Source organism: Schistocerca piceifrons, chromosome 2, assembly GCF_021461385.2.
Source record: "Schistocerca piceifrons isolate TAMUIC-IGC-003096 chromosome 2, iqSchPice1.1, whole genome shotgun sequence".
Taxonomy (NCBI): domain Eukaryota; kingdom Metazoa; phylum Arthropoda; class Insecta; order Orthoptera; family Acrididae; genus Schistocerca; species Schistocerca piceifrons.
In genome coordinates, this window is record NC_060139.1 from 209,883,888 (window position 1) to 209,905,167 (window position 21,280).

The following is a 21,280-nucleotide window of genomic DNA, read 5'->3' on the forward strand; positions in this document are numbered from 1 at the left end:
AATGCAGAGCAGAGAGAGAATATGTGGAAACAGTACAATGAAGACCACTATGAGGGGGAAGACTTGTCTGAAGACGTTATGGAAGAAGAAACAGGACTCGTGTTAGAACAGACAGGGGATCCAGTATTGGAATTCGAATTTAAGAGAGCTTTGGAGGCTCTTCTAAAATAATTAGGGAAAGTGGCAACAAATCGACTATTCACATTGGTGTGTAGAATGTATGAATTTGGTGACGTACCATCTGACTTCCGAAGACTACAAGAGCTGACAAGTGCGAGAACTACCGCACAATCCCTCCAAGTCGCTGACAAGAATAATATACAGAAGAAAAATCAAGATACTTGCACAGGATTTGTCGACCTGGAAAAAAAGTTCGGCTATGTAAAATTGTGCAAGATGTTCTAAATTCTAAGAAAAATAGGGGTAAGCTGTTGGGAGAGACGGGTAATATACAATACGTGCAAAATCTAAGAGAGAATAATAACAGTGGATAACAAAGAACGAAGTGCTCGGATTAAAAAGGGTGTAAGATAGGGATGTAGTCTTTCGCCCCTACTGTTCAATCTGTACATCGAAGAAGCAATGATGGAAATAAAAGAAATGTTGAAGAGTGAGATTAAAATTCAAGATGGAAGGATATCAGCGACACGATTCGCTAATGACATTGCTATCCTGAGTGAAAGTGAAGAAGAATTACATGATCTGCTCAATGGAATGAGTAGTCTAATCAGTAGAGTATAGATTGAGAGTAAATTGAAGAAAGGTTAAAGTAATGAGAAGTAGCAGAAATGAGAACAGCGAGAAACTTGATATCAGGATTGATGGCCACAAAGTACACTCCTGAGGATTTCTTTTATTTCCGTCATTGCTTCTTCGATGTACAGATTGAACAGTCGGAGGGACAGAACACGTCCCTTTCTTACATCCTTTTTTAATCCGAGCACTTCGTTCTTGGTTGTCCACTCTTATTACTCCCTCTTGGCACTTGTAGAAATTGTACGTTACCCGTCTCTCCCTATAGCTTACCCTATTTTTCTCAGAATTTCGAAAATCTTGCACCATTTTACACTGTCGAACGCTTTTTCCAGGTCCACAAATCCTATTAACTTGTCTTGATTTTTCCTTAGTCTTCCTTCCATATCAACCGCAACATCACATTTGCCTCTCTGTTGCCTTTACCTTCTCTAAAGTCAAACCGATCGTTGTCGAACACATTCTCACTTTTGTTTTCCATTCTTCTGTATATTATTCTTGTCAGAAACTTGGTTGCATGAGCTGATCAGCTGATTGTGCGATTATTCTCGTACTTGTCACCTCTTGCCGTATTCTGAATTGTATGGATGATATTTTTCCGAAAGTCAGATGGTATGTCGTCAGATTCGTAGCTTCTTCACACCAACGTGAACAGTCATTTTGTTGCCACTTCCCCAATTTATTTTAGAAATTGGTATGGAATGTTATGTATCCCTTCTGCCTTATTTGATATTAAATCTTCCAAATCCCTCTTGAATTCTGATTCTAAAACTGGATCCCCTGTCTCTTCTAAATCATCACCTGTTTCTTCTTCTGTCACATCTTTCCCCTCAAAGAGGTCTCCATGTTTTCTTTCTACCTATCCACTCTCTCCTCTGTAGTTTGATTTCCGTTGCACTCTTAAAGTTAACTCCGATGCTTTTAATTTCACCGAAGGTTGCTTTGAGTTTCCTATATGTTGAGTCCGTCCTTCTGATCATTTCTTTTTCGATTTCTTCGCATTTCGTCTTCGTTTCCCTGCAATTCTTATTTGTTTCATTCCTCGTGGACTTGTATTTCTTATTTTCTCTGAACATTTTTTGTACTTCCTTCTTTCATCGATCAACTGAAGTATTTCTTCTGTTATCAATGGTTTCCTCGAAGTTGCCACCTTTGTACCAATTTTGAAAAATATGTAAAATCTGCCAACTGGTTGCATAGGTTTTCTATATACCATGACCAGGTTTCGTCACCTCTACGGCTGACTTCATCAGAAGGTAAGGTAATTACCTAAAATGAATGTTTTTTGTTTTTTCCTTTATTGTTATTTTAAAACCCGTACAAACAGGCAGGCTGTCAGCAGCATGTTACGCCGCTCTTCAGCCATAGAGTAGATAAATAAACAACAGAAAGAATACACATACGTGACATAACGGTGGGTAATAAAACAGTAGACACATAAAGACAAACACGGAGCTGTTCACACTCGACGATAATCCACACTACAAACTGTTGACACGATGCACAAACACTGAAGATGGCGATGGCACAGGTGAACGATGGAGTGCGACGATGACCACTGAACACTAAACACGACGGCACACACGAGACACTGATGGCGATGATCTCCGGCGCGTGAATGTCCACGTAGCGTGTGCGAGTCTGGGGACCTGCCAAGAGGGGAGGAAGGGTGAAGGGGGGGAGAGGGGAGAACAAAGATGCCAATGGCTGAGGAGATGGGGGGAGGAGTAGAGGGACAGGGGAGGGGAAGCCCAGGGAAGGAGTGGGGAGAAATGGAGGAGGGAGGGAAGAGGGAGAGAAGGGAGGGAGGGTGCCCAAAGGAGCAAACACAGGAAGAGGGAGGGAGGATCAAAGTTGGTAGGAGGGGTAGATGGAGGGGAGGAGGGCATCATCAGGAAGAGGGAGCTGGCGGAAGCCACCTTGGTAAGGAGGGTGGAGAGATGGAGACCGGGTGGGACGTGGGAATACAGGCGTGGCAGCAGGCGGGGGTGGGAGAGGATGGGGGAGACAAGCGGGTGAGGAGGATCGAGTTTTCGGGAGGTGTACAGGATCCGTATCCGTTCAAGGAAAAGGAGAAGGTGGGGGAATGGAATGAGATCGTACAGGATCCGCGTGGGGGAGGGGAGATGGATGCGATAGGCGAGGTGGAGAGCATGGCGTTCAAGGATCTGAAGGAATTTGTAAAAGGTGGGGGGGGGGGGCGGAGATCCAGGCAGGATGGGCATAACGGAGGATAGGGCGGATGAGGGATTTATAGGTGTGCAGTATGATGGAGGGGTCCAGACCCCACGTACGGCCAGAAAGGAGCTTGAGGGGACAGAGTCGGGAGCGTGCCTTGGCTTGGATTGTCTGGAGATGGGGGGGTCCAGGAGAGGCGACGGTCGAGGGTGACGCCAAGTTACTTAAGGGTGGGGGTGACGGCGATAGGACGGCCATAGATGGTGAGATAGAAATCGAGGAGGCGGAAGGAAGGGGTGGTTTTGCCTACAATGATCGCCTGGGTTTTGGATGAATATGTCAGGTTAAATATCTTATCTAATAAAAGTTTACATTAATGTAAATGAGTGTAAAACAAATAGTACTTACAGGAAGAACATATCGTCAAAGATGTACAGTGATTTAAGAGCTGAGTTTCTCAAGTCATACATTAAAATATAAGACATAATGTTCTTCAAAAGGTCAAACATTAAAACATAAGTAACACCGGTGTGGTGTGAGGAGACTGACTGTGTGGCAACTAGTCACTCTGCCAAGTGAACGCAATGTAGGGCACGCCACAAGCGGGCCACTAATAACGTGAGCAAAACAATTTTGTATATTACACATTTTATTGGTATCGACGTTTTTATTTTCAACTTCTGTGATTGCCCTTTCTAGAGATGTCCATTTCTCTTCAACTGTACTTCTTACTGAGTTATTCCGTATTACTGTTTCTATAGCTTTACAGAACTTCAAGCGTATCTCGTCATTTCTTAGTAGTTCCGTATCCCACGTCTTTGCGTATTGATTCTTCCTCTCTAATTTCTTGAACTTCAGGCCACTCTTCATTACTACTACACCACTTACTCTGTGTTAATGAAACACATTGTATAATTGTGGTTCTGTATTGATGAAACAAACTTTCTGGTCTTGGAGAAGGGAAGATCTATCGTTTTGAGATAGGGAATATTGGTCTGTAATCGACTGACACAAATCTGCTTGTGGACTGTGATAAAATCTATTCTTTTCCATACTGTGTAACAAACTGAGCTATTGTGTACATACTGGCAAGCATTGTTGGCCAAGTGAATCCGATCGACATAAAGCTTACAACTTTAGGGATGGGACAGGAAAGTCTGTATTGGCGTGACCAACCTTCAGTTAAAGGGCTATAAGACTGCAGTATGTGTTTACAAGTTGAAGTGCACCATCTTGATAGATGGTGCACTTCAACTTGTAAACACATACTGCAGTCTTATAGCCCTTTAACTGAAGGTTGGTCACGCCAATACAGTGAAATGTTGTAGCCTCTTATGGAATTATCAAATATGATTTTCGTGCAGCGATGAAGTTCCTACATGGAAGCTGGGGGATATCCACTCTGAACAAGTGTTGTGATAGTAGTACTTTGTCCAAGTTACCAGAAAAATAAAATAATCACAAAAATGTGCCTACTTCGATTTTTGTCATCTTCATCAGTGCAACGGTCACTTTCAGTTTTTTTTTCTTTTCGCTTGTACCATTCACCCCAGCCTTTCCGGGCGATGATTCTCTGTCCGAAATTGATTCATCGTCTCGAAATTTTGCACCATCATCTTCTATAGCATCTAAAGTACAAATCATTTTCTTTGTGTTACAGACAATGCATGGACAAAACTAAAGATATTCCACAAACCACGTAGTGCCCTCTTTTCATGCACTTACTCTGTTAACTTACATCACAGGCAGCAGCATAATTGTATAGGTGGATTCTGTTCACTAAAAGCACCAGGAGTAAATACCCATATTGGGTGTTGCTACGAGAACTGTGTTCCAGGCAAGTGGCGGAAACAAAGTAACATATCGGAAATAGCTGTTGACGGCGCTGTCAGCTTTGTGCCTGTTCCAATTACTTTTTAATTTATATTTTAATTCATTTTTGACAGTTATCGATTTGTCGTTTGGCAATATGCGTCGGACACAGCATGCCTGTAGGCACTCTGTGATAACAGACAAAAATACAGAGACGTGACAAAAATTGTATAATTTTGTATCACTCAATCAAGCAGTGAAACCTTTTAGCTCGCCAGATTTGCGAAGGACTTCCCCCATAAATTGCACTTCGACACTATCGTTCCGAGTCACCCTACTACAAGAAGTGTGGGATACACAGCGGATCCAAAACTACATTCCTACTTGCTGAAAGACGCGTAGAAGATACTGTAGAACAATAACTCTCGGTATGAGTGGACGATCAGTTTAGCTTTAGAAAAGGTAGAGGCACCGGAGAAGTAATCTTGACATTGCCCTTGATAATGGAACCAATACACGGGAAAAAACAAGACACGTTTATAGGAATTGTTCACCTAGAAAAAGCATTCGACAGTGTACGATGGTGCAAGGTGTTCTGAATTCCCAGAAAATTGGTATAAGGGATAGAGAAAGCCGGTTAATATACAATTTGCATAAGAAACAAGAAGAAGCAATATGAATGGGAGACAAGAATGCAGTGCTCCGATTACAAGAGGATATAGGACCAAGATGCAATGTTTACCCCCGACTGTTTAATCAGTACATCGAAAAAGCAATGAGGATACTAAAAGATAGCTTCATTTCCGGGATGAAAATTCATAATAAACGAATATCAGTCATTAAAGTCACTGATAAGATGGTAGACGTAACTGTTTCCACCAACCCCACATCTCGATCGCGTCAATTTGGCTCTTTTCACTTGCTTCCACGGTCCAGGTCTCGCGCCGTACGAGAACAAAGGACACTGCATTTTCGTTGCTTTGAACGTTGCCCGGTTCCGCCAGGAACAAACCACTGTGTCAAGGCCAAGGACGATTTATCGTTTTATAATCATAGATATACACAATCATTCGCTACCTCCAGTCACTTCAAGCAACCTGTGAGTTGGATTTGATCTAAAACTTGACAAAAATTTATTTCCCATCGCCTAACTATCACAACGGGTTAGGTCTGTTTTTTAAAGCACAAATTCATTTCAGGTTTTTTTTCACCAAAGCATATTTCAGCACATCTTTTCAGTCACAAGCGGGTCGTTCCTTGTATTACATTGTGGAAAACTAGAATGAAGGCTTTCATGACCGGATGACATTGCTGCTGGTAAATCTTACAGGGTATAACGTCATGGTCCACGAAGCTCTTCTGTCCCTAACGTTTCGTCCAGATCTGTGCTGGACCTCTTCAGAGGGGTTGCTCCTCCGTTGAGTCTTGCTGACTGATGGGTCGGACGTCTGAGAGCGACATATGCACTGCAGAAAAAGGGGCGTGGCCATAGTAACACACGATAAGTAGACGTGATCCTTGACAAAGGCAAAACTTAACTAACGATTGTCGTCAAAGATAAAAAATTCTTTAGCAATTCTGCGGAGCTACTGTCCATATGTCGTTAAGTTTCATGGTCTCTTCTTTCCTATTAAAATTATCCCTATGTTTATATATTTCAGTGGCTTCTCTGCTAATCGTGAATAATAGTTCCTCGTCGTAGATAAAATTTTTGTTTTGGGAAACTTCACTTCGCGACTTCCTGACTGAAGAGCTGCTCTGCTGCAGCCGATATGTCTATTTTCCCTGATAGGCAAAGACTCATGCGCTCCTTCAGCACTGTACTCACACTTCTCTTGGTTGTTCCAATATAAACTTTACTACACATGCACGGAATTTCATACACGCCACATGAAGTCAGAGGAGGGCATTTATCCTCTACAGATAGTTGGTGTAAAAACCGGTCTCATTCCACGTTTCTGTAAAATCTTTTCGATTTGATCTTTTACTTTTTTTAGTAAAAGGGAGAGAAACTGTATTCTTCCATCGTTGTTTTTCATACTTATCCTTCGGCTTGCCGCTGTTAGGTTGTAGAATTCTGTTTACTTCTTTCCCCAAGTACTCACTTTTTTTTCGAGAGCCTGTTTTCGATGTTTCATTTCGTCGTCCATGTTTTTCATCGTACAAATCCTTTTGGCTCTATCGGCAAGACTTTTAATGGCACCTTTCCTTTGTTGTGAATGGTGACTAGAATTCTTATGTAAATATCTTTCCGTGTGCGTACTTTTCGAAAAACCTTATGTTCCAAACTTCCATCGGCCTGTCTCAAAACTAAACATCCAAGAAAGGTATTTTGTTGTAATTTCCTATTTCCGTTGTGAACTGGATTTTTGGGTTTGTGTTATTTAGAAAATCAAAGAATTCATCCATGCGGCCAGATCACAAATGTGTCGTGAACAAACCGATACCAGCGAAATGGTTTCTTATTTGCTTTATCTAAAGCTGCCTGTTCCAATTTCTCCAAATAGAAATTAGCTATCCAGGACCTAATGGATTACCCATTGCTCTACCATCAAGTTGTTCATAAAATTCATCATCCAATTGGAAATGACTTGAAGTAAGGTAGTGTCTGAGAGGAATAGTCAGATCTCCTGGAAAAATATCCGTTATAAAAATCATAACTTCACTGACTCGAATCATAGTGAATAAAGACACTATGTTGTAACTTACAAGGATATCTTCAGCAGCCATAATTATCCCTTCAGTTTTCTCTATAAAATGACGCGAGTATTTTATATATGAACCATTTTTCCCAATATATGGCTGTAAATGAGTTGCCGGATATCTTGCTACTTCATACCAGGAGAAGTAATAGCGCTATCAGTGATTCTCGATTTTATGACTTTTGAGCAGGCCATAACAACGAAAGTCCGAAGGCCAAGCATGAAAAGCAATGACGGAAGAATATAGTTTCTTTTCCTTTCATTAAAAAAGTAACAGATCACATCGGAAAGATTTTACAGAAGCATGACATTAAAACGGTTTTTAGACCAACAAAGGAACAAGGTCAAGCACTCCGATTTGTAAGGCCGTCCTCTGTCAGCAAGTGGCGTGTATAAAATTACGTGTACGTGAGTTAAAGCTCATAATGGAAGAACTAAGAGAAGTGTGAATACGCGGCTAATGGAACACGTGAATCTTTGCCGGCTAGAGAAAATAGACAAATCGTCTGCAGCAGAGCATGCTCTTCGGCCAAGAAGTCACGAAGTGAAGTTTTCTCAAACAAAGATTATATCTGCGATGACGGACTATTATCCACGGCAATGTAGAGAAGAATATATCAACATAGAGATAATTTTAATAGGAAATAAAAGATCATGAGGGGCAACGCCTCTACAGATTATTTTACTCAAGTTGAGCTCGAAGGAACGATATGTAGTGATCATTTAGGAGAAGAACTTCTTAGCCGACACCACTATAAAATGCTTGATTGTAGATCACTAGTTTCCGTAAAACTAAATTATCATCTTCAGATCTGCATCAAGGTTATTACAAACATCTTGCGCCAACTACACACGAGATCTTTCCATTGAATTTCCAGATACAGAAAACATGCAATGATCGATGCGCTGGCACGTCAAAATTAAAATTGCTGTGTACATCACACTTCGTCAAAACATCCTTCACATGACGTAACAAGTCGTGCCTACCGGGGCACCACAAGACTAACCTTTACGCAACTCTGAAAATGATAACTTAGTTTTACCAAATCTGTTACCTACAATAAAGCTTTTAAAGCGATCTCTGCTAAGAAGTTCTTCTTTTCCTAAGAAGCCTCTGAAGATGTCCAGCGCAGTTTTGGATTAAACATTAGGAACAGAAGAGTTTCGTGGACCACGACCTTATACCCCGAAAGGCATAGCACCAGCAATAGAGGAATACTATTTCAAGAAGAACAGTTATGGTGAAAAATTACGACTAACCATGTTTTATAACAGAATTTTTGTCTATTTGTTCCTTAATTATTACTTTATCTCGTTTATAAAGCATTCATTTCAGTGTGGACAACAAGTTGGTCGCTTGAGATAAACGTTTTTGGAAATGGCTTTTCGTTTATTTCCACCAGCTTCTTTCCGGGAGTAGTATACGGCGGTACCAAAGTTGACGTGTCATTTGTCACCAATTCACCATTAGTTGATAATTACATACAGATCATACGTCAAATATCAGAAATAATGAAGAGGGAAGAGTAATAATGCAACGTCTTTTGTATTCATTTTCCTGCACGTTATCTTCCGATGCAAAAATTCGAAGACCTTGTGAGTGTCTATTTCGCAGCTGTATCTATACTCTCTTGTGACTCTGGACACACGCAAAGAATTTCAGATTTGTAATCCGTATTACCTGTTCCTCAGCTGTTTTCAGCTGTTACTGAAATATATGTTCATCAACACTGATGTGTCGAAATTTCAGAATGCACAGAAAATTAATTACACTGTTATAGTGTTCTGAGAATAGCACATAGTTCCAGGAATGGCGGATACTTACCGTCATATCAGATTTGATTTCAGACAGGTAAAAAAAAAAAGTTGACGCTCGTCGTCACATCTTTCTCCACATTTGTGTTTGGGAACGATGGCTGAAGAGTCAAGTAATGTGTGTGTCTTGAAGCAAAGTGGAGAGCATGTATAACAACGTGAAACAGAATTCTCCATCTAAAATGAGTTAAGCTAGAGCGCCATCGAATTGACTGTATCTCGTCACAGCTTAAAGCAGTGAGTGGGCAGGCAGCATTTACGACTGGGATGCGAAAGCTCAAGAGCTCACAACGGGCTGCAGAGAGACGTAACGCGGGACTCGGGGTTCAAGTGTCCATCCGTAGGTTTAACGGCTTCCCATCCCTCTGAAAGGCTATAAACGAAACGACTGACTCGCCCAAGTCAAGCCAAATAGGGCGAGAGCTTTCGACAAGATAAGGACGAGTCTACTCGCTGGACTCGCCGCGAAAAGGGTAGCGGCCAGAAAACTGATGTGCACGTCTATCCTATTTTTCGAGGACTAAGAATTCGTTCTACAAAGCCAAAAGAAAGAAAATCATGAAAATTTGGCTGAGGGTACCGTACATAGCTAAATGTGTTTGGGCAGAAATTGGTCCTCCTCCTACTATTAGTCCTGAGTCCTAATGGCCACCATCCATCCATCCATCATCTCAGCCTTTTCCCACGTCATGTGGGGTTGGCGTTGCTTTGCTGGATCCTTCTCTTCCATAAATGCCTACCCAGGCCGGCCGGAGTGGCCGAGCGGTTCTAGGCGCTACAGTCTGGAACCGCGCTACTGCTACGGTCGCAGGTTCGAATCCTGCCTCGGGTATGGATGTGTGTGATGTTCTTAGGTTAGTTAGGTTTAAGTAGTTCTAAGTTCTAGGGGACTGATGACCAGAAGTTAAGTCCCATAGTGCTCAGGGCCATTTGAACCATTTGAGCCTATCCAGTGCTTCTTCTCTGAGCCATCCTTTCTCCCATAGGTCCCGTGCTACCTTGTCTTTCCACCTCAGTTTCGGACTTCCTCGTCTCCTTGATCCTTCGATTTCTAGGCCTTCAACTCTCCTCCCCACATAGTACTGCCCTCTTCTCTGCACATGTCAATACCATCGTAGCCTACTTTCTTGGATCTTCTTCCCTATGGGCCCCACTTTCACTGTTCCCCTGATGTACTCATTCCTTAGTCTACTCTTTCGTGTCATCCAACTCATCCACCTTAACCTAGAGACTAAATTCACATTATGGTGGCGGTTGTGTGTTGGCCAGGTCGACACAACCCACCCAGCCGCCTTCTGCTTCATTCACCTCGGAGGACCTACGAATGATAATCTGTGGCTACGTGGTTGCGACCGAGGCCGACCACTAGGAAGCAGGTCTCCAGTGTTTTGTTCCTCACGGTAGAGGCTTATAGTTGGGATGACGCCATTATGGTGTGCGCCAGTTTGGCGAATGAGTTCCTGTGTTGACAGTCTGAACGCGGAACACGAGCGGCACTTCACCGCTCACAATTAGACACACCGCACTATCTACGTAGCTCCACTGAACATTTACTTAACAGGTGGATGTAAATAGCGATTTATTGTGAACAAAGGATTGTTAGGAAAGAGCTTTTGCCATGAAAAATAACAGACTATAAGGGTCACGAAGATGGTGACCACGTTTTTGAGCAATTTATATATAACAACAGGTATTTGACGGTAATAAATTGCAGAACCGGGGACTTTAAGATGGATTAGTGAAGATGGAAGAAAAATTAAATAGTATCCAACAGGATGGTATTTGACTGTCGTAAGACAACACTCTGATTTATTGCATGTAATTAATAGTGTGTAGAACCTCCCAGTGAAAATGTTATAGTTTTTAATCTCCCATGAAGTATTTCTAATAATTTTGATGCATTCATGTTGAAGATTACTGTCATTCTTGACGAATCATGGTCAGTAATTGGAAAGGGTTCTTTAATAGATTGATCTGCTGTGCGGTTGATGGTATAATTGATACTAAAACTGTTTAAACGATTCAGAGTGACACAAGATGAAAAGTGAATTCAAAGGTTCTTTTTGAGTCATCAGTCTAGTGTTTGCTTTTATGTGGTCCGCCACGAATTCATCTCAGTGTAGCACTTGCAACTTACGTCCGCGGTTACTTGCTAGATGTATTTCAACCTGTTCCTCTACAGCTTTTACCCTCCACAGGTCCCTCTAGTACTATGGGAGTTATTCCCTGATGTCTTTACTTATGTCCTACCGCCCTGTCCCTTCTTGTTGTCATTGTTTTCAATACATTACTTTCCTTGCCGATTCAGCCTTACCTAATTCTCAACATTCTTCTGTAGCACCACGTCTCAAATGCTTCCATTTTCTTCTGTTCCGGTTTTTCCACACTCCACATTTCACTACCATATCATGCTCTAATCCAAATGTACATTCCTACCTTACCATGCTGTAGTCTAAATGTATATTCTCAGAAATTTCTTCCTAGAATGATGTTCGATACTAGTAGACTTCTCTTGGCCAGGAATGCCCCTTACGCCTGGGCCGTCTGTTTTTGATGTCCTCCTTGCTCCATCCGTCATTGGTTATTTTCCTACTTAGGTAGCATAATTCGTTAACTTCATATACTTCGTGAACTTCAACCCCTACGTTAAGTTTCTCGCTGTTCTCATTTCTGCTACCTCTCATTACTTTCGTCTTTCTTCGCTTTATCCTTAGTTCGTATGCTGTACTCGTTGCATTCAACAGATCTTGTAATTCTTCTTCACCTTCAGTCAGGATAGCAACGGCCTCAGAGAATCGTATCATTGATGTACTTTCACCCTGAATTTTAATCCCACTCAGGAACCCTCCTTTTTATTTCCCTCCTGTTTCTTCGTTGACAGATTGAACAGTAGAGGCGAAAGACTACATGCCTGTCTTACATGCTTTTCAATCTGAGCACTGCGTTCTTGGTCTTTCACTCTTACTGTTCTCTCTTAGTTCTTGTACATATAATATATTACCTGATACGTGGTACTTACTGGAATTAAGCAAAACTTGGAAGGGAGGACCCACCAACATAACTTTATTTTCACACAGCCTGTTTATTTAGCAATATATAAACTGTGTTTTACAGATAATCGAAGCATTTAACCATAAAATTTCCTGTAACAAATTGAAAAAAACTCTTTTGACCTTAAACCTTAAACTCAATAAGCTTTTAGTCTTTGCAAAAGAAATCTGAAGTGCTGTACTGCAAAACAGCAAACAATATGAGAATGACTAAGACGCCCAGACCTGAAGCCCACCAGTTATCAGGTGAAACCGCGGTGTTTACTACCGCGCGGGACACAGTCTGTCTTATTAAATGCCATTCTGCAACACACGAAGACGATATAAGCACCATTCATAACAAGAATGATTCAATTACTCAAAACAAATGACGTAACTTTTAATTTGAAAGCTATATGGCGAAAGGTTCGGGATAAGATGCGCACCGGTGCTTAAAGATTAAACACATTAGCAAACAATATGACAATAATAAGGCTTACTTCAAAGCAACCAACATCTTAATTTCAGTCGGCAGCCAAGGTGTGACTTGATCCCAACCCGTCTCTTCTGACTGCCACGAGCAGTCGTCCGACACGAATGTTGCCAACCAACTGACGGGATGTCGGCGAGCTATGATGGATTTGCTCATCATACGTGAAGCACTTACTTTGTAGAAATGAAATATGTCTGCTTAAATATCTGGCCAGCTGGATTTTTTTAATAAGTAAAGAGCTATTTGTTTGTCGACATTTTAATGGTGCTAAATTTTCGCTATTTTTTATGTCGCTGTATCATGGGAAGCAAGGAGAGTATGTTTGGTGGCCGCTCTCCTCTTTCTATAACACAAACTTCATGCATACGTTAGCTGGGTATTTACTTAAGATAGTCAAATGTACTTCATGCTGCCTCTCTGCTCGTGAAGTTCAATGTCCGTTATGTACACTATTCGGGTCGCTGTGTGCTGCCTGATTCTGAGCTAGAGGCGGAGCTAACTGCTACTGCGACTACCACTGGGCTGCGACTGATGACAGACTGGAACTCACTCGGTGCGACAGACTGCAACAGGCTGGCCCTCCAGGCCACGACGACGATCTAAATACAGGCGGACGAGAGGGCGTTGGCGGCGCGTTTCCTGCCAGTATGTTGTTGGCCTCTATCGACCTTCTCACGATCTCTATGCTGCATGGTACGCTGGCGCCAGCTTACGCCACCACATTCCTCCCCCCAAAATGCCACACAGTTGTCATGTATTGAGGCTGCGAATGATAAGGGGGAGGGAGGCAGAACGCTGGACATAGAGGTGGGCTGGGAGCTGTGACTGTGGAGGTCGGTGTACTCCCGACTGTACCCCACCATCTGGCTTGCGAGGCAATAGGAATATCCTCCGGAAAACTGCTGCCGGGGCACACGTTGAGGCCTGACAGCAGCTGCTGGGACGATGACTGCGATGGCGATGGCGCAGACGGGTCCAAGTACATTGGATCGGCGAGCGCGAACAGCGGGAGCGAGGGCGCAAAATCCATTCACTCCTCCGGAGGTGCCCTGGTGGCACCAGCGGGTGGTGCAAAGACTGTGCGGTCCCGTGGGGCGGTGAGTCTGAGGGAATAAAAGCAGCAGAATCACGGGGAAAGTGACATGCGCGAATTTGGTTTTGGTGGCGGCGCTGCATACCATCGGAACCTGCCCTCAAATACATGTAACAGCCAGTGTTTTCCCGGATGACGCCACTTTTCCAGCGCCCACGGTTGCCATAAACCCCGAAAAGAACAAGATCGCGCTGTGCAGAGCGATACTTGCGGACTATTGGAGGCTCCGGACGCCTCTGTGGGTTTAGCAAGTGGAGCAGCGTCCGATGACGACGGCCGCGCAGAAGTTTCACGGTGATGGTCTATTCGTGGGTTGGAGCGATAGTAGGCGATGAAGAATTGTAGCATGGCCCGAAGCCTGGCCATCTATTGCTTGAAAGTGCGTACGAAACTTTCTGCTTCTCCGCTGGACTGCAGGTGAAACGGAGCACTTGTTAGATGACGAATGCCATTGCGTTCACAAAACTGTTCAGAGTCACGCGAAGTGAACTGTGGTCTATTGTCCGACAGAAGTACTTCGGGCAACCCTTCTATGCAAAATATAGGACAACGCTTGAATGATGCTACGTGACGTGGTAGAGGCACAGCATATGGAAACTTGCTGAAAGAGTCTACCACTATGAGCAAACGAGTGTTCCAAAATGGTCCTGCGAAATCATTGCGCACTCGTTGCCATGGCGATTGAGTCTGAGGCCAAGCTGAGAATGTCGTTGGTGGAGTGAATTGGTTTTCCGCCCATGTGCAACACTGTGACGTCATCTGTTCGATGTGAGCGACCACGCTCTGCCAAGTACAGTGCCGTCACGCTAACTGTTTAGTGCGAACAATTCCCCAGTGTCCTTGGTGGAGCAATCGCAACACACCCTTTTGCAACACTTTGGGAATAAGCACACGGGACTGTACACTGTTATTTTGAATTAGAATCACATCCTGTTGTAGTGAAAGGCTATACCGATATGCCTAGTATCGGCGCACAACTGTGTTGTGGATACTGTTCAATGAGTGAGGCCAAGACGTGCGAATGTAATGCAACAAAATCTTGAGGTCTGTGTCTGCTTCCGTGGTCTGTGAAATCTTTCTGTAGTGCAAGGTAAAAGATTCCAGCAATTCAGAGACCTGCGCATCGATTTGACAAGATGCGGGAGATGCATCAAAATCAGTGTCTGGGCCAATCGAAAGGCGAATAGGGCGTCTGCTTTGCCCTGCTTTGCCGTAGGTCTGTACACAATTTCATATTGATAATGCGAAAGCAACAAAGCCCAGCATTGCAATTGTTCACCAGTGCGTGTAAGAACCGGCTTTGACGGATGAAACAATCACTGCAAAGGCTTGTGATCTGTCACTAGATAGAACTTGCGACCATACAAATAGTGATGGAATTTTGTTACACCAACAGAATAGTGAGAGTTTCTTTTTCAGTTCGGGAATAATTGCACTGAGTTTGAGTGAGCAACTTTGAAGCAAAAACAATAGGCCTGTCTTGTGCACCAATTCTGTTCGAAAGTACAGCGCCGATTCCGTAGGAAGAAGCGTCAACTTGTAAGACTGGAGGCTTGGTAGGGTCTAAATGCACTAAACATCTGTCACTAAGCAAAGCATTTTTGAGTTTCTACAAGGCATCTTGACAGTCTTTAGTCCACACAAAAAACACATATTTGCTACGCATGCGATGCAACGGAGCCGCGATCTGAGCGGCATTCGGTATCAACCGAATGTAGTACGTCATTTTGCCTAGTACTGACTGCATTGCGAGGAACAGATAGGTTCCAGGCAAATGAGATTGGAGGGGGTGCACACCCTGACTGTTCATCACATGATCTAAGTACTGTAGTTCAGTTTGAAAAAAGTAACACTTTTCGGGACGACATTTCAGTCCTACTTCTGACAATACTCGAAAAAGAGTACGACAGTTGGCAATGTGTTCTTTTGGTATTAGACCTGAGACGACAGTATAGTCAAGGTAGTTTGAACAAAATGGCACTTTTGCAGTCAGCTGTTCCAAGCAAAGTCGAAAAATGGCGGGTGCGGAAGCACTGCTGAAGGGCGAACGCAAATACATGAACGGTCATAAATGTGTATTTACAACAAACACTCTCCGTAATTCTTCATCCAATGAAATTTGCATCACGCAGATCTATTTTAGAAAAGTAACGTCCTGCACAAAGTCTGTCCATGAGTTCCTCAGGGCGAGATAACAGATGTCAACTACTGTCTGTGTGTTGACTGTAGACATGAAGTCAACACAAATGCGAATGCGACCAAAAGGCTTAGGCAACAAAACTAGTGGACTTGCCCATTGACTAGCTTGAATGAGAGAAATTACACCATTATCTTGCAATTTCAGTTCACTGGCTACCTCGTAAAGCAATTGTAACAGGACGGGACTGGAGAAACTTTGGCTGTGCATTGTCTTTCAATCTAACACACGCTACAAAGTTATTAGCTTTTCCCATTCCTTCTGAAAACAGTTCAGGGAATTTTTTCAAGCAAGCTAGCGACACTGTCTGGATCACAAGCCGATATGGAAAATACATCGTCTTGGATGCTAAGACCAAACAAATCAAAGGCATCGAACCAGAAAATGTTCTCACTGTCTCTTGATTTCAAAACAGTAAAATTCACTGTCCTAGTGTGGGATTTGTAAGTGGCAGGTAAACTAGACTGTCAAAACACTGGAATTTCCTGTCCATTGTAAGCAGTGAGGTGGTTTCTAGATTTAGAAAGGCGTGCTGAGCCTAATTATTTGTATGTGGCACGATTAAGCGAAGTTACTGAGGCACCTGCGTCGAACTGTAAGTTCACACGACGGCCAGCGATGCATAATGAGACAAGCAGTTTGTTAGAACGTCGTTGCACAGCACTAGGGCGAGAAGGAGGCACAACCTTGATCTTACTTTTGCGAGAATCTGTTGTACGTTTGGAAAACACAGCGTTCACTGCATGTGCACGGGCCTGTTTTTTCGGGGAGCGGGAAAAATTGGCGTTTTTGTGTCGTTGCAAACAAACTGCTTGTATATGGCCTCTATTTCCCATATCACATGTGTGACAGTCGCGACACGTGATGTGCAGTCCTGTCTTTTTTTTTTGGTCATCAGTCTACTGACTGGTTTGATGCGGCCCGCCACGAATTCCTTTCCTGTGCTAACCTCTTCATCTCAGAGTAGCACTTGCAACCTACGTCCTCAATTATTTGCTTGACGTATTCCAATCTCTGTCTTCCTCTACAGTTTTTGCCCTCTACAGCTCCCTCTAGTACCACGCAAGTCATTCCCTCATGTCTTAGCAGATGTCCTATCATCCTGTCCCTTCTCCTTATCAGTGTTTTCCACTATTCCTTTCCTCTCCGATTCTGCGTAGAACCTCCTCATTCCTTACCTTATCAGTCCACCTAATTTTCAACATTTCTCTATAGCACCACATCTCAAATGCTTCGATTTTCTTCTGTTCCGGTTTTCCCACAGTCCATGTTTCACTACCATACAATGCTGTACTCCAGACGTACATCCTCAGAAATTTCTTCCTCAAATTAAGGACGGTATTTGATATTAGTAGACTTCTCTTGGCCAGAAATGCCTTTTTTGCCATAGCGAGTCTGCTTTTGATGTCCTCCTTGCTCCGTCTGTCATTGGTTATTTTACTGCCTAGGTAGCAGAATTCCTTAACTTCATTGACTTCGTGACCATCAATCCTGATGTTAAGTTTCTCGCTGTTCTCATTTCTACTACTTCTCATTACCTTCGTCTTTCTCCGATTTACTCTCAAACTATACTGTGTACTCATTAGACTGTTCATTCCGTTCAGCAGATCATTTAATTCTTCTTCACTTTCACTCAGGATAGCAATGTCATCAGCGAATCGTATCATTGATATCCTTTCACCTTGTATTTTAATTCCACTCCTGAACATTTCTTTTATTTCCATCATTGCTTCCTCGATGTACAGATTGAAGAGTAGGGGCGAAAGGCTACAGCCTAGTCTTACACCCTTCTTAATACGAGCACTTCGTTCTTGATTGTCCACTCTTATTATTACCCTTTGGTTGTTGTACATATTGTATATGACCTGTCTCTCCCTATAGCTTACCCCTACTTTTTTCAGAATCTCGAACAGCTTGCACCATTTTATATTGTCGAACGCTTTTTCCAGGTCGACAAATCCTATGAACGTGTCTTGATTTTACTATAACCTTGCTTCCATTATTAGCCGTAACGTCAGAATTGCCTCTCTCGTCCCTTTCCTTTCCCAAACCCAAACTGATCGTCACCTAGCGCATTCTCAATTTTCTTTTCCATTCTTCTGTATATTATTCTTGTAAGCAGCTTCGATGCATGAGCTGTTAAGCTGATTGGGCGATAATTCTCGCACTTGTCAGCTCTTGCCGTCTTCGGAATTGTGTGGATGATGCTTTTCGGAAAGTCAGATGGTATGTCGCCAGACTCATATATTCTACACACCAACGTGAATAGTCGTTTTGTTGCCACTTCCCCCCATGATTTTAGAAATTCTGATGGAATGTTTTCTATCCCTTCTGCCGTATTTGACTGTAAGTCCTCCAAAGCTCTTTTAAATTCCGATTCCAATACTGGATCCCCTATCTCTTCTAAATCGACTACTGTTTCTTCTTCTATCACATCAGACAAATCTTCACCCTCATAGGTGCTTTCAGTGTATTCTTGCCACCTATCCGCTCTCTCCTCTACATTTAACAGTGGAATTCCCGTTGCACTCTTAATGTTACCACCGTTGCTTTTAATGTCACCAAAGGTTGTTTTGACTTTCCTGTATGCTGAGTCTGTCCTTCCAACAATCATATCTTTTTCGATGTCTTCACATTTTTCCTGCAGCCATTTCGTCTTAGCTTCTCTGCACTTCCTATTTATTTCATACCTCAGCGACTTGTATTTCTGTATTCCTGATTTTCATGGAACATGTTTGTACTCCCTCCTTTCATCAACCAACTGAAGTATTTCTTCTGTTACCCATGGTTTCTTCGCAGCTACCTTCTTTGTACCTATGTTTTCCTTCCCAACTTCTGTGATGGCCCTTTTTAGAGATATCCATTCCTCTTCAACTGTACTGCCTACTGCGCTATTCCTTATTGCTGTATCTATAGCGTTAGAGAACTTCTAACGTATCTCGTCATTCCTTAGTACTTCCGTATCCCACTTCTTTGCTTATTGATTCTTCCTGACTAATGTCTTGAACTTCAGCCCACTCTTCATCACTACTATATTGTGATCGGAGTCTATATCTGCTTCTGGGTACGCCTTACAGTCCAGTATCTGATTTCGGAATCTCTGTCTGACCATGATGTAATCTAATTGAAATCTTCCCGTATCTCCCGGCCTTTTCCAAGTATACCTCCTCCTCTTGTGATTCTTGAACGGGGTATTCGCTATTACTAGCTGAAACTTGTTACAGAACTCAATTAGTCTTTCTCCTCTTTCATTCCTTGTCCCAAGCCCATATTCTCCTGTAACCTTTTCTTCTACTCCTTCCCCTACAACTGCATTCCAGTCGCCCATGACTATTAGATTTTCGTCCCCCTTTACATACTGCATTACCCTTTCAATATCCTCATACACTTTCTCTATCTGTTCATCTTCAGCTTGCGACGTCGGCACGTATACCTGAACTATCGTTGTCGGTGTTGGTCTGCTGTCGATTCTGATTAGAACAACCCGGTCACTGAACTGTTCACAGTAACACACCCTCTGCCCTACCTTCCTATTCATAACGAATCCTACACCCGTTATACCATTTTCTGCTGCTGTTGATATTACTCTGTCTTTTATGGCGGGCAACAGAACTAGGGCAAAATGTGAGTTCACTGGCTTATTTACGTGTCGACAGGGCTGTCCGCGCGGCTGTATACGTGCTCGGTGTTGTAGAGGCTTCGGGCGGTCGCGGACAAGGAGCGACTCGACCCGACAAATCGGAGTCAGGTCAAACTTACCGGCCGCTATGGCACCAGAATCATATTGCTCTAAGATTTGTAATACTTGAGGAATCGATGGATCAGAGTACTTTAGGATCTGTTCCCATATTCTACTATCTGAGACATTGAATATTATAGCATACCTAATCATTGATTGACTGTAAAAGTTGCCACAACTACACTTAAATTTACACTTCCTAGTACCGCCCCTCAATTCTGTATACCACTGACGGTATATCTGTATTAGTGTACGCTTTGTTTGTCGACCTGGAAAAAGCGTTCGACAATGTAAATTGGTGCAAGGTGTTTGAAATTTTGAGAAAAACAGGGGTAAGCCATAGGGAGAGACGGATAATATACAAGATGTACCAGAGCCAAAAGGGAAGAATAATCGAAAAAACTGATTCTGAATGCAGATACTTGACCTTGCTGGTCATAGCACTTAGTTAATGCAGTGATTACTTCGTCATAGGTAAGTTCGTCGGGAGACGCAGTTGGTGATGGCTTTTGTATTAACCTAAACACTGGGGACACCGCAATCGAAAGAAAGTATTGTAGCTTCACAGTACCTTGAACTCGATGAACTGCACAGTGAGCTTGGAACTGTGTCAGATATTCGATCAATTCCTCTTATGTGGTGTTAAATTACCGGAACTGCGGTGTGCTGGTCGGCAGCACTTGTTGGGTGTCAGTCGATTGGTTGTTGTTGTTGTTGTTGTGCGGCCGACGTTGCTTGTGCAGTCGTTGTATCGTAGTCAGTAAGGTAGTAATTCGTTGGATCTGAAACTGAAAATCTTGTGTTAGAGCCATTGGATTGGCCGTCTGTAGATAGTGTCGGAAGTTCCATGCGGCTTTTCGCGGATGATGCTGTAGTATACAGAGAAGTTGCAGCATTAGAAAATTGTAGCGAAATGCAGGAAGATCTGCAGCGGATAGGCACTTGGTGCAGGGAGTGGCAACTGACCCTTAACATAGACAAATGTAATGTATTGCGAATACATAGAAAGAAGGATCCTTTATTGTATGATTATATGATAGCGGAACAAACACTGGTAGCAGTTACTTCTGTAAAATATCTGGAAGTATGCGTGCGGAACGATTTGAAGTGGAATGATCATATAAAATTAATTGTTGGTAAGGCGGGTACCAGGTTGAGATTCATTGGGAGAGTGCTTAGAAAATGTAGTCCATCAACAAAGGAGGTGGCTTACAAAACACTCGTTCGACCTATACTTGAGTATTGCTCATCAGTGTGGGATCCGTACCAGATCGGTCTGACGGAGGAGATAGAGAAGATCCAAAGAAGAGCGGCGCGCTTCGTCACAGGGTTGTTTGGTAACCGTGATAGCGTTACGGAGATGTTTAACAAACTCAAGTGGCAGACTCTGCAAGAGAGGCGCTCTGCATCGCGGTGTAGCTTGCTCGCCAGGTTTCGAGAGGGTGCGTTTCTGGATGAGGTATCGAATA